This window comes from Poromitra crassiceps (assembly GCF_964638095.1).
Source record: "Poromitra crassiceps genome assembly, chromosome: 17".
In the NCBI taxonomy this organism is placed as follows: Eukaryota; Metazoa; Chordata; class Actinopteri; order Beryciformes; family Melamphaidae; genus Poromitra; species Poromitra crassiceps.
The window spans coordinates 22,617,593-22,632,415 of NC_139635.1; the positions used below are offsets into that span (position 1 = coordinate 22,617,593).

The 14,823-nt window shown below is 43.9% G+C and overlaps 1 protein-coding gene across 1 annotated transcript in view; it reads left to right on the forward strand.

The window, feature by feature from the left end:
• Nucleotides 1–3,603: 3,603 nt before the first annotated feature.
• The window catches only part of LOC310792258 (rano class II histocompatibility antigen, A beta chain-like), a gene marked incomplete at its 3' end in the record, with an annotated part of 38,498 nt that continues 27,278 nt past the window's right edge, over nucleotides 3,604–14,823 (forward strand). The window contains exon 1 of the mRNA XM_083653981.1: nucleotides 3,604–3,705. The remainder of the gene's footprint in view (nucleotides 3,706–14,823) is intronic.

A 14,823-nucleotide genomic window follows, 5' to 3' on the forward strand; every position in this document is an offset into this window, starting at 1 on the left:
AATAGTTTCATCTGGTTCTAATTAGCTTTTATCTCTCGTTTTCATCTAGCTTTTTATTCTGTGATACATGCGTTTCGTGATACATGCTTTTTATTATATTCTATTTGTGTATTTTATCTTATTTAATACATGTTTTTAGTGTATTCTATTGCGATGTATATTATGTCATGTATAGTATTGTATTGGACGCCAGGAAGACTAGCTGCCGCTTAGGCATCAGCTAATGGGGATCCGTTTTAATAAACAAATAAACTATGACATGCAAACACAATGCACACGGTTTTATTTGTATCCTATGTTATCTATTTCTATGTTGTTCATTTCCCACATCCCCCCTTTTTGACACAAAAAGTGTCAATAATAGAACGTAGAAATGACTGTTCGACACTGAGGAAGTTTGAGATTTGTTTCAAGAATGCATTTTTTCTTATGTCATGTCAGTGATGTTAATGTCTGTCCATAAGCATTTATGTAAATCTCGCTACTACTATGTTACATAAATACATACTTCAGCATGCGCTGGGACGCGTCATCAGTGATGTTGACTGGGGTCGTAAGGTGTTTCGGGTCTGTTCAACATCATACACCCTCGCCCAGTAGACCCAGCCTAGGCCGATTAAGACCCTGACCCGCATCCCAGAAGCCAGGGGCGGACTGGGAAAATAATTCAGGCCGGGCATTAGATACCAAGCAGGCCAGGCCGATATGGGCCGACGCGCGTGCTGGCGTCCGAAGGGCGCTGCGAAAAATTTTGGCCGTTTGAAGCCAGATTTTGGCCGTTTGAAGCCAGATTTGGGACGTTTGAAACCCAATTTGGGCCGTTTGAAGCCCAATTTGGGCCGAGTCCAATTTTACAATGAGATGCACCCACTTTAACCCTGAATAAAGTAATAAAACCACTAGTAAACCAGTAGGCGGCGCCTGGCCTGCTGTTCAGTGAGTGGCCTTGACTGCGGGCACCAATTATTATTATTTTTTTATTATTTTTTTTATTTTTTTGCAGGCCAGGCCAGGCCAGGCCACCGGGCATTTGCCCGACGTGCCCGACGTGCCCGATTATGCAGTCCGCGCCTGCCAGAAGCAGCCGCACACGGATCAGCCCTCAAATTAACTATAACTAGAACGACCGCAACGCGGACTTATGCCTCCGCCATTAGTTCATTCTTGAGTCCAAGTGGATGTTGGAGCCAAATAGGAAGAAATTGCATCAAGGCGTTTCTGTGCAGAATTGGATATTTGAGCCAAATGTGAAGAAATTTAGTCAATGTGTTACTGAGATATGGCGTTACCGAGCTTGAAAATGGCATTTGTTAGGTCACTGTGACCTTGACCTTTGACCTTTGATAACCAAAATGGAATCAGTTCATCCTTGAGCCTAAGTGAATGTTTAAGGCGAATCTGATGAAATTCCGTCCAGGCGTTCCTCAGATATCGCGTTAACAAGCTTGAAAATGGCATTTGAGAGGTCACAGTGACCTTGACCTTTGACCTTTGACCACCAAAATCTAAACAGATCATCCTTGAGCCTAAGTGAATGTTTAAGGTGAATCTGATGAAATTCCGTCCAGGCATTCCTCAGATATCGCGTTAACAAGCTTGAAAATGGCGTTCGAGAGGTCACAGTGACCTTGACCTTTGACCTTTGACCACCAAAATCTAATCAGATCATCCTTGAGCCTAAGTGAATGTTTACGGCGAATCTGATGAAATTCCATCCAGGCGTTCCTCATATCGCGTTAACAAGCTTGAAAATGGCGTTCGAGAGGTCACAGTGACCTTGACCTTTGACCTTTGACCACCAAAATCAAATCAGATCATCCTTGAGCCTAAGTGAATGTTTAAGGCGAATCTGATGAAATTCCGTCCAGGCGTTCCTCAGATATCGCGTTAACAAGCTTGAAAATGGCGTTCGAGAGGTCACAGTGACCTTGACCTTTGACCTTTGACCACCAAAATCTAATCAGATCATCCTTGAGCCTAAGTGAATGTTTAAGGCGAATCTGATGAAATTCCGTCCAGGCGTTCCTCAGATATGGCGTTAACAAGCTTGAAAATGGCGTTCGAGAGGTCACAGTGACCTTGACCTTTGACCTTTGACCACCAAAATCTAATCAGATCATCCTTGAGCATAAGTGAATGTTTAAGGCGAATCTGATGGTATTCCGTCCAGGCGTTCCTCAGATATCGCGTTAACAAGCTTGAAAATGGCTTTCGAGAGTTCACAGTGACCTTGACCTTTGACCTTTGACCACCAAAATCTAATCAGATCATCCTTGAGCCTAAGTGAATGTTTAAGGCGAATCTGATGAAATTCCGTCCAGGCGTTCCTCAGATATCGCGTTAACAAGCTTGAAAATGGCGTTCGAGAGGTCATAGTGACCTTGACCTTTGACCTTTGACCACCAAAATCTAATCAGATCATCCTTGAGCCTAAGTGAATGTTTAAGGCGAATCTGATGAAATTCCGTCAAGGCGTTCCTCAGATATGGCGTTAACAAACATCCGTACGGACGGACATCCGTACGGACGGCCGGATCCATAATGCCTTCGGCCTGGCTTCGCCGGCGGAGGCATAATAAAGCGAGGGCTTCTGCGGTGCTCGGCGCACGTGTGCCAGTTGAGCAGGCGAGCACGCGGAGCAGCTCCCACACAAAGCGTGCTGTGTGCGAGGCAGGCGAGCACGCTTTGTGTGGGACGCATGCTAGACATTTTTAAATAGCTTGTCGATTGATTTTTTTCTTCTTCTGTTGTTGTCCCAATTAATATCTCATACTTAGTTCTGGGGGTAGAAAATGTTGTCAATTTTGGGCTTTTTGGTATTTTGCTTCAATTTTTGTATGTGGGTGGATTATTAATTTGCACTGCATTGCCGTATGCCCAGGTTCATATGTCCTGTTTATGAAATACAATATATGACTGCATTGCCGTATGCCCAGGTTCATATGTCCTGTTTATGAAATACAATATATGACTGCATTGCCGTATGCCCAGGTTTATATTATGTCCTGTTTATGAAATACAATATATGGGGAAATTCATCATCTTACTCTCATGTGTTGATCAGAGTTGTGATTAAATGGTCGGGTGGGCGTGAGCGTTTTTCAGCTTTCAATGTGGGCTGCGGCATTGTGAAGTTTGGGAACGGCTGGCATAGTGCATTGCACTTTTCACATGTGGACGCCTTTAGTCCAACTATATATCATCATCATCATCATCGTCATTCTCACACAGTGGGAGTTTCCCGTGGGGCATGGGTGGTGTCATTCTTTGTTACATTGTTATATCATTGGACACATTACTGACATTATCGTGCAGTGTGCCGGCATTTATTTCCTGTCTGTTTCTTTGTTTGTGACCAGAACCTGTAGACTCGTAAATGCTTCGTGACTGAGAAGCTTCGTTCCCAGTGAATCTTTGTGAAAACATGCATATTGGAAATGTTCTTTTTTGTATCGTTTTCTCTTTGCTCAGTTTGGGTGAGTTACATCACTTTCTTCTTGTTTTTGTTTTTTTATACCCATTTCTTTGAGTGTTGATTGTTTATGGTCAAATATTTTTAACTATTAATTTGACATCGATACTTTTATGTTCGTTTTGTGTCCAGTTTTCTCAGATGGAGATTATCTGCAGGTCGCTGCATGTTGTACTTTCAAAGATCCAGGCTCAGACGATACAGAGTATACCATAATGGCACGTTTTAACAACGTATTAATGATGGAATACAACAGCACAAGAGGCAATTGGACGGGATTCAATCCCATTACAATGATAAAGGCAATCAATTTTAATGCTGACTCTAGTGATCTTGATTCGAGAAAGTGGCAAGAGATGAACCTGTGCGAGAGCTCAAAAAGAGAGAGAATTGAAGAAGGTAAATGTAAAGATATTTTTTTCTTGAGTTTGCGCTAAATGAAATTCACAAAGGAAAAAAACATGAAGTGTTGTGCACCCGTGCACTGTGTGTCTGCATGTATTACATTATGCTTGTGTGTATTTGGATACACAGAATATATTTCATGCTAAAATGCCCAACTTTGTAACATGATTAAAGGGATAGTTCTGTTTGTTTGAAGTTGGGTCCTATGAGGTACTCTCATACAGTCAGTGCACTGGGTAAAGCACTCTGGACGCATCGCGCACCGAGATAGGAGAACTGCACTCCAGCTGCGGCAGGCACAGAGAGCTGTCTGCTGAGTGTGAACGGGGCCATGAGCAAAAACAGAAGAAAAAAAAACAGAAAAAATACATTAAATGCTTCCATACTGCTCACCTGGCATAATTCAAGTCTCCACAAGCCCTGAGATGCCAAGTTGACTTGAAAATATGTCATGTACACCCTGTTTTTAGCTGAAATCGTCACTGGAGCTAGCAGCTGAAATTACAACAACTAGGGTACAACCTTGCTATAGTGACGATTTTAGCTAAAAACAGGGTGTAAATTACATATTTTCAAGTCAACTTAGCATCTCAGGGCTTGTGGAGACTTGCATTATGCCAGGTGAGCAGTATGGAAGCACTTTATGTATTATTTCTGTTGTTTTTTACGTTTTTGCTCATGGCCCCCTTCACACTCAGCAGACAGCTCTCTGTACCTGTTGCAGCTGGAGTGCAGTTCTCCTATCTCGGTGCGCGATGCGTCCAGAGTGCTTTACCCAGTGCACTGACTGTATGAGAGTACCTCATAGGACCCAACTTCAAACAAACAGAACTATCCCTTTAAACATGTTTCCAGTATGGGGCAAAACACGGTGTTGGGTCTATATGGCTAATTTCACCTTTTCATAACAACTGTAGGGTCGTTGTTTTTTTTATATATAACTCGCCTGTTTGGAGTAACACAGATGATAGAAAAGGGCGTGATTGACAGGTCACCTGTCCAGTGATCACCCCAAGATGGCATACAACTCTTTGCTACAAAACGTGAATCCAAAAAGTAGTGGACGGCTTCGTCCATATTATTTAGGTCAGCTTCAAACTTGTGGAGTGTGCTGCTGGGAACCCGATGTAGTGCAGTGCCAAAATTCGTGCAATTCACATGGCACCATATACTGGCAGCACAAAAAGCGATTTATCTCGAGAACCGTTCGTCCGATTGAGTTCAAACTTGGGGAGTGCACTGGTTGAAACCCGACGGAGTGCGGTGCCGCATTTCATTCAATTTGGACACATGCATAGTTGATCAACTTCGAACCTGGCTTGTGTGCTGCTGGGAACCCGAGACATTACAGTATTGAATTCTGTGCACTTCGACCAATAAGATCACAGCTTTCACCTATCACCAGGACTATCTGTCCGATTGACTTTGAACTGGGGAATGGGCTAGTGCCACCTACTGGCAACACAAAAAGCAGTTTATCTCAAGAACCTTACTTCCGATCGACTTCAAACTTGGGAAGTGCGCGGCTGGGAATCCAATGGAGTGCAGTACTGAATTCCATGCAATTCGGACATGTACTGTACATACAGTAGTTATAGGGCCACCTACTGGCAACACAAAAAGCTGTTTATCGCAAAAACCATTCATCCCATCAACTTCAAACTGGGGGAGTGCGCTGCTGAGAACCCAACAGAGTGCAGTGCCAAATGTCATGCAATTCGGCATAGCACCACCTACTGGCAACACAAAAAGCGGTATATCTCGAGAAACGTTCGTCCAATCAACTTCAAACTTGGGGAGTGTCCTGCTGGGAACCCGATATAGATAGTGCAGTGCCAAATTTCGTGCATTTCGACATAGCGCCACCTACTTACTGTTCAACACAAGAAGCAGTTTATCTCTAGAAGTGTTTGTCCAATCGACTTCAAACTTGGGGAGTGTGCTGCTGGGAACTTGACATCTCGTCAATTTGCCTGATTTGTCCGATTGACTTCAAATTTTGGGAGTGCACTGATCGGACGACGGAGTGCGGTGACACATATCACGCAATTTGGACACATGCATAGTCATAGCGCCACCTACTAGCAACAGAAAAAGCAGTTGATCTCAAGAAGCGTTCATCTGATCAACTTCAAACTTGGCGGGTGCACTGCTGGGAACCCGTGAAATTGCAGTGTTGAATTTTGTGCAACTCGACCAATGAGGTACGTGGCTTTCACGTATCTCCAGGACTGTCCATCCGATCAACTTCAAAGTTTGAACTGGGGAACGGGCACTGCACGAGTTTGGTTTTAATTTCGACACCCATGTTAGCAGGTTTGAGAGCAGCCACACAGCCCGCCTGAGCGCCGCGGCTGAGGCTGCATCTCATCTAGAGATTCGGGGTCTCGCCTGCTTTTACCGCACATGGTTCCCGGCAAAAATAGACCGCAGTGGCTTGGTTCCTGTTTGGTTTACTGCCAGCTACGCAACACTAACCCTGTCTGTGTGGATACATAACAGGCGAGCAAGCCGCAGCAAGCAGTTCAGCAAGCTAGCTGTCATGCACAGACATGCATGTGTGTCCCAGACGTTAAAGGGACACTCCGCCGATTTTCAATGCTGATTTATGTTGCACATAATCTCACACATAATACAAAAACTGTAAACAGTTTTGCAGACATTCATTTAGTTTGACAGTTATTGAGAGTTGATTTGGGTTAAATTGTGGACCAGTAGGGGTGGGGGAAAAAATGTATTCACTTAAGTGTCGTGATTTTTAATGTCACGATTTTTTGAATCGATCTTTTATTCCAGAATCGATAATCGCGTCATTTTTTTACCACTTTCATCCAGCACATTATAGAGCGCTTCCCTCTGCTCCGTGGCTCATACAGCCAATCATGTACCTTGTTAGTACAAGTGACACGGAAACAGCCAATCATTTAACAGACAAACTAACAGCTAATCATATCCCTTGACAATGGTGGCATTGCTAATGACGCGATGGTTTGATCTCACCCGGCGTTACAAAGAATTCGATGTGGGTGAGTTTCAATTCGTGTTAACGTAACGTGTTAACAATTTGTTCTATTAATAAGCGCCCAGGAAATTAACGTTAATGTTAAGACACCAATTTCACAAATACGGACGTCTGCAACGTTACTTTACGGAATGCGGGGCATCCGCAGCTCAATTCACTTCTGTGAGCAGAGACAAAGTTGAACTGTTGGAAAGGTTTTACTTGTACTTTGGGAAAGGAATAACTCATTGTGTCATCTATTGAGCACACAGCTTATGACTTTATGTCTTCTGCTTGGGCGGAGTCTTGATGGGTATATAAAACTGATATGGAGAAAAGCTTTTTCTCGCCCAACCAACGGCGCGCGGTCCCCAGCGTGGTCACCCTCCAGCCCTACATAAGCCTATGGCATATTTGTATTTAAACAAGTCAAAGCAAAACCCAGGCTTTTCCACACCTCTGATTCACCTAACGTTAACCCTACAACCCTGAAATACACGTTACCAAACGTTCTTTTAGAAGGCTGGCAACGCTAGGCTGTCATCAAAGTAAAACGTCACCATGTCTGTAAATAATGCTTGCAGTTGCACTCAGAGCATGTATGTGTGTGTGTGACAAATTAGACCTACCTGTGTGCCTTGAAAATAAGGTGGTTCAAAATAAAGTGGCTAAATGCAACCTTTTTCTTCTCATGTTTTTTATTAATAAAAACGGGTAATTAAAATGATCAATAATTATCGATATCGACTGATATGAAATATGTTATATCGGTATACTTTTTAACTATATCGCCCAGCCCTACTCATGATATAATATACAGTCTAGAAGTGTATGATTCAACTTTTCCCATGTTCTAGTGTAAAAAAGCAAACAAACTGAAAAAAGAAAAGAAAAAAGAAACAAAAATCGCAATAAATCGTAATATCGAATCGCAATAATCGTAGAATCGCAATACTTAAGAATCGCAATATATATCGAATCGGCACCCAAGTATCGTGATAGAATCGAATCGGGAGATAAGTGAATCGGCACAGCCCTATGGACCAGTGATGTCTGTTAAAGGAGCCCAGTCTAAGCCTACTGTAAGCTACTGAGGTGCTTAAACAGCGGATGACCTGTGTACTGTCCTCGCTGATGTGTCTTAACTTCAACTAGACAGCCAGCCAAACTCCTTATTAATAACACGGGAGTCAGGATGTAGCGTTCTAGCTCCAATGTTTATTCCAAACTCAATAGCCATGTAAAGATTCAGGAGTGAAACTGAAAAAGTAACAAACAACGCAATTACCATGATGTCCTCGATGCAGTAATATATCACAAAATATATAACAAATATGACAAAGTATTGTTAGCTGGTTGCACAATAATTTCCAGAACATGCATCAATAGACAACAAAACACTATTTTCCTAGCATGCTAGCTGTAGGCAGAATGTTAGCACTAACAGAAAGTTGGTTACAAAATATAAACATTGCGTTTCAAATATCACCAAAATACTTGTTAATATCTTTAGCTGAACTGCAAAACATACATATTAATCAACTTATAAGCAATGCCTCCACTGGGAAACAACCGGATGGCACCAGATAGCACTTGAGCTCCTGACATTAAATTCTAGCCTTCTACTAGACCATGTGCTCTCTGACTTCCTATTTCCTTCCTGCACAGGAAGTGATGCAGAGTGGTAAGTATTTACCCTGAAAATACAGCAGGGGGTGCTAAACTGATGAAAAACATAGAAAATACTTAGAAAAATACAGAAACATATTTAGAGAAATTGCCTGGGGCAGAACACTCCCCGCCTGACCATTGGATGGTCACTACTGAGAAACTACATTACCACAATATTAATAAGAGTCCTCTTTGGGAAGAAGCATAACAACTTCTGAGACTGGTCTCAGATAAGTCCTCGCAGAGCCTTGGTTCGTGGTCTTGACCTCCACTTTGCGGACTTTTCCATCTTTTCCTGGGAAGGCAGAAATGACTATAGCCATGGGCCACTCGTTGCGGGCAGCTTGACTGTCTCTCAACAGCACAACATCACCTGGACTTAGGTTCCTGCGAGCTTCAGTCCACTTCCTTCGACCTTGCAGAGTTGGGAGGTACTCACGGCTCCAGCGGGTCCAAAACCTGTTGGCGAGAGCCTGTACTTGTTTCCACTGTCGGCAGAGAAGATCCCTGTCTGTGAAGTCCCCTGGAGGAGGTGGGACTCCGACCTTCTGGGTGAGTATCATTGCGGGTGTTAGTATGAATGGCGAGTCGGGATCCGTGGAGACTGGGACGAGAGGTCTCGCATTCATTATTGCTGTAACCTCCGCCATAAGCGTACACAATACTTCGTGAGAAAGGCGAGTATTCTCCTGAAGCAGCATGGAGTCGAGGATCCTTCGAGCCACCCCAATCATGCGTTCCCATGATCCGCCCATATGTGAAGCATGAGGGGGGTTCAACTCCCATGTGCAGCCTTGTTGACTCAGGTAGCTCTGTACACTAGTGCTCAGCTGCTCTTTGTCTAGTCCCAGTTCCTTACGAGCGCCCACAAAATTCGTGCCACAGTCAGATCTGAGCTGTTTCGCAGGTCCACGGATGGCGAAAAAACGCCTGATTGCGTTGATACAGCTCGAGGTGTCCATAGATTCTAGTATCTCGATATGGACTGCTCTGGAACTCATGCAGCTGAACATCACTGCCCATCGCTTGTTTTGTGCTTGGCCTCCTCTTGTACGTCTGGCGATGACAGACCAGGGTCCAAACACATCCAACCCTACATATGTGAAGGGTGGGCATGTCCGAAGACGCTCAGGAGGTAGATCTGCCATACGTTGTTCCTCCATTTTTCCCCGGAGTCTTCTACATGTTACACATTTGTGTAGGATGGAGCTGATGAGCCTCTTACCCCCTATGATCCACAAACCTGCTGCTCTGATGGCACCTTCCGTGAGGTGACGGCCTTGATGTTTCACCTGGTCATGATAGTGCCGTGTCAGCAGCACAGAGATGTGGCTGTGCTTTGGAAGGATAAGGGGATTCTTTTCTCCTGTGTCCAAGTCTGCATGTTTCAGCCTGCCTCCGATGCAGATGAGATTGTTCTCAAGGTTAGGACTGAGCTTCAGAAGAGTACTGTCTTTGGCTACAGTTTTCCCAAGAGAAAGCAACTTGAAATCCTCTGGGAAGGCTTCTCTCTGAGCTGCACCGATGATAACATCTTTGGCTTGAGACAACTCATCTGGAGTACGAGGCAGGTTGCAATGGTGCCACCCCTTACACTCATTAGGCTGGTTGGAGCGTTTGTGAGATCTGGCGATGTGGATGAGGAAAGCTACTGCTCTAATGAGTGAGCTCAAGGTGGAGAAATGCTGGAAACGTTCCGGAGTAAGATCTCTCTCTCGAATCTTGGTAGTAAAGCTGTTTACTTGTGGACGAATTTCTGCATCTTTCTCTGGGCTAACTAGCTCAAAGGTCTTTTCTGTTGCTGGATCATCTGCTGGACGTCTGAGCAGGAAAGCGGGTCCAGTGAGCCACGTTGTCTGCACCAGACGGGATGCAGGGACCGATCTGGTTGCGTGGTCAGCTGGATTGTCCTCTGTGCGAACATAGGACCACTGTTCTGGCTTTGTTGACTGGTGAATGCGCTGGGCCCTGTTATGCACGTACACATAGAAGCGCTTGGTCTCATTGTAGATGTACCCGAGCACTACTTTACTGTCACAGTAGAACTTGGTAGCATCCAGTTTAAGATCCAACTCATCCTGTATGAGTTCTGCCATTTCCACAGCTAGCACCGCGGCACATAACTCCAGCCTGGGAATAGTAGGCTCAGAAAGGGGTGCAAGCTTCGCCTTTCCCATAACAAAGCCCACGTCGACCTTTCCGTCTTCATGTTCAACCCTCAGATATGCCACGGCACCAATGGCCTTCGTAGATGCGTCCGAAAACACACACAGTTCTGTGTGCTTTGCCGTGGAAAGAGATGTTGTTGTATATGTCCGTGGGACATGAAGCTGTTTCAGCTCTTGCAGGGAGTCTCTCCAGATTTCCCACTCATGGAGTTTCTCCTCTGGGAGTGGCATATCCCAGTCACTCATGTCCGCTGTAAATTCCCTCAGGAGAGCTCTGCCCTGAATAGTGACCGGAACCACCAGACCAAGGGGATCGAAAAGACTGTTCACTGTGGACAAGACTCCACGGCGAGTGAATGGCTTGTCACTGGTTGACACTGCGAAGGTGAAGGTGTCATTTGCTATCTCCCAGCAGAGTCCCAAACTGCGCTGCATGGTTGTGGTCTCTCCACTGAGGTCCAGGTCCTTAACACCTGCTGCACAGTCCTCAGCTGGGAACGCGTCCATGACAGCTTGACGGTTGGAAACAAATTTATGCAGCCGCAGGTTAGATTGACTGAGAGATGCCTGGGTCCTCTGCAGGAGGTCGATGGCTTCAGCTTCAGTCGGTAGGGATAGAAGCCCATCGTCCACGTAGAAATGGCGCTCCACAAACTGCACGGTGTCAGCTCCATGTTCTCGTGCGCCCTCTCGGGCAGCCCTTCTTAGCCCATAGATGGCAACAGCTGGTGAAGGGCTGTTGCCGAAAACATGGACCTTCATCCTGTAGTCGATGACATCCTTGGACATATCATTGTCTCTGTGCCATAGGAACCTAAGGTAGTTCCTGTGATCTTCACGGACGAGAAAACAATGGAACATTTGTTGTATGTCCGCGAGGATAGCAACCTGTTCCTTTCTGAAGCAGATTAAAACTCCCAGAAGGGAGTTATTGAGGTCCGGGCCAGTAAGGAGCACATTGTTAAGGGAGACGCCAGAGTACTGGGCACTAGAGTCGAATACAACTCTGATTTGGGCAGGCTTTTGTGGATGATAGACTCCAAAAGTTGGCAGGTACCAGCACTCTTCATCTACCTTCAGTGGTGGTGCTGGCTCAGCATGGTTGTTCTTGAAAATCTTTTCCATGAAAGCAATGAACTGATCTTTCATTTCAGGCTTTCTGTCCAGCGTGCGTTGTAGCGAGGCGAGACGATTGAGTGCTTGCTGGCGATTGTTGGGTAAGCGCTCCCTAGGCACTCTAAAAGGGAGAGGGGCGACCCAACTGTGCGTCTCGTCTCTGTAGACTTCGTCGTCCATAATCTTTAGGAAGATTGTGTCTTCAATGGACGGGGCAAGTTTATTGTCTGACTTTGTCCTGTTAAACACTGTTTGTCCAAGTGTTTCTTCTGAGACTCTCTTTGACCTACATAGGTTGTCTTCTCGCTCCCCGCCATGGCAGACTTTCTCCTTCAGCCGCAGGAAGTTTTCACAGGGAATCAGGTTAGTAGGACGGCCATTCTCCAACACGTTAGTCTTGTATGTACTTACAACTGGCTTATGTGCTTTCCCCAAACACATGTCGCCTACACAGCAAAATTCCTAGAGTTGATCGACTGTTGTCAGATTAAATTTACTCTGTCAGATTCATCTTGACTAATGACAGTGTCAAACTACGCACCAACTACCCCTAGTGTTGGTGTCAATCACTGTAGTGGAATTGTCATTTACTCTGAACTCTGCGCAGATGCAGTAGCCATCCAGTATTAACCCCACCCACAAACTCAGTTCAGTGACGCCGCCATCTTTCGCTCACTTGGAGGCTTTTGGAGGTAAGACTAGAATCCAATTTTTAAGTGTATAAATGTCGATGTCGTTCGGTTTTCTAATCATTTAACGTTCGCTGGCTGTAAAGTATACTGTCCATGTGATTGTCATCGTTTGATAACGTAAATTCAATCTGTTCTAAGTAGTTAACTAACGTGGATTCGCCCACCCGCCATGCGGTACATTATTTTATCTAGCTAGCTAGCGTTAGCCGGTGCAATATTGAGATAGTGCTATCTCTGACAATTCAACAGCAGGTGCGCTAAGGTAGCATGTTTTTCATGCATGGTTTGCAAATATTCCACCATCTAGTCTTTTATTTTGCACGCAGGTAACATTTGTAACGTGACATCTCAAACTGGGGTGCTACGCTTTGTAACTTGATAGAGCAACAGGTGTGTTCAATAGCCCGCAGCTCACACAGTTTACAGGCTGGCAAGCTAACGTTAATTTCTGGCGGACATCTTTTAGAGTATGGTCTTGTCATTTTCTTTTCCACATTACCGATAACGTTATATAATATTGGCATACAGCCATGTTAGCCGTGACCTGTGAGGTGGTCCTGAGTGTAAAATATGCTTGCGTTGTTCACATCCACGTTAAACCAATGCATGCACGGATGCACTTCCAGCTTAACACCTAACCATGTTGTGTTTTGTCAGGATATTTGCTTTAAAATATAGGCTAACTTTAGTGGACCTAAAGTTCCTTATTTCAGCAACTCAACAACTGAAGTCAGGATTTGTAAATATTTGCAGGTTACATCATTTACTGGCAGCTGTCTATATTTCTGAATAGGATTGTTATGAGTATTATAAAAAGTGCATTTACTCCTATTTAGCCTTTCACTTTACACCCAATTCACCCATTTTGTGTCTAAAAGACAGGAAGACAACCAGTTGCAAGCAAAACACTATGGTTTCCAACTCCCAATCCATTTGGTGTTCCATGCTGGGGCCCTAATCAATGTCTTGCTTGCATCGGTTTTACTTCCTGCCATTTAGACACAAAATGGGTGAATTGGGTGGGGAGTGAAATGTACTGAACCCTTTAACCACTGCGAGACTGTGAGAAACATCCTGGAATAAGTTATCCTGAGATATTATGGACTGAACAGCTAATATTTTTTATTTATAATATATTCCACATTATTGTTGCTACTGTAGGTCGATATTGCTCCAATATGTCACCAGATTTAAGCCTAACTTTGTATTCCCATTACTGACTCAGCTTTACTCTTCCAGATGCAATGATGTTGATCCAAACTAAGATCAACGATGATCAGAAATTTATAAAGATTAATCAACCAAGCCTGGAGGAATTCTTGAATGCAGGTAAGCCATCAATCACTCATTTGAAAAATGCAAGAAAATACAACAGATTATGCAAACACAAGTGCAGTAGATAAGCCCCCCAAGCCTCAATTGTTATTTCAGCTTGAGAAACTGAAGGTTTCCACCAAAACTGACTTAACGATTTTGAGAAAATATCTAATTGTGATTATTTTGACTGATATTGCAATTGCGATATGATTGGCAATATTCGAGGGAAAGATCATTTTTACATTTTCATTGAAAAATATTCATGATGATTTATGATGTTATAAGTGAGCCCCCCCCCCCCCCCCCCCCCCCACACACACACACACACACACACACACCAGGGTCCGTACGGTCATGGACAATTATGGAAATTTAAATTCAATTTCCAGGTCATGGAAAAGTTTTGGGGAAAAATAAAATCCCACAAGGTTTTGGAAAAGTCATGGAAATTGGTTTAACTTTAAATTTTCATGACGTTCATTTACACCGAGTTCAGAGCATAAAAATAGTATAAATGTTTTGGTCATGGAAATTTGGTTTAAAGTCATGGAAAAGTAATGGAAATCCATTGGTCAAAATGTGTATGAACCCTGACACACACACCTTCCCAGAGTCAGAAACCAATAAATGCCTTCAGACAGACCTTTTGATGTATTTGGTGTAGTCTGAAGTATGTCAAACAGCAATATCAGGCTATCTTGGCTCAAATTGTTGCATCTATGGTAGGGATGCACCGATATGAAAGTTTTGGCCGATGCCGATAACCGATATTAACATTGATGTTATGGCCGATAACCGATATTTGCCGATGTCGATATGATCTGTATAAACCACATTTTTATGATCATCACATTTTGTACATACTGAAAAACACATGTTAACACTGAATTTGAAAAAGTTATGCATTTCTTTATTTGCAAAGCCTTTGGAAAAGCCCATAACTCATAGATTTACTGCATTATTTCATATCAATGTGAAGAA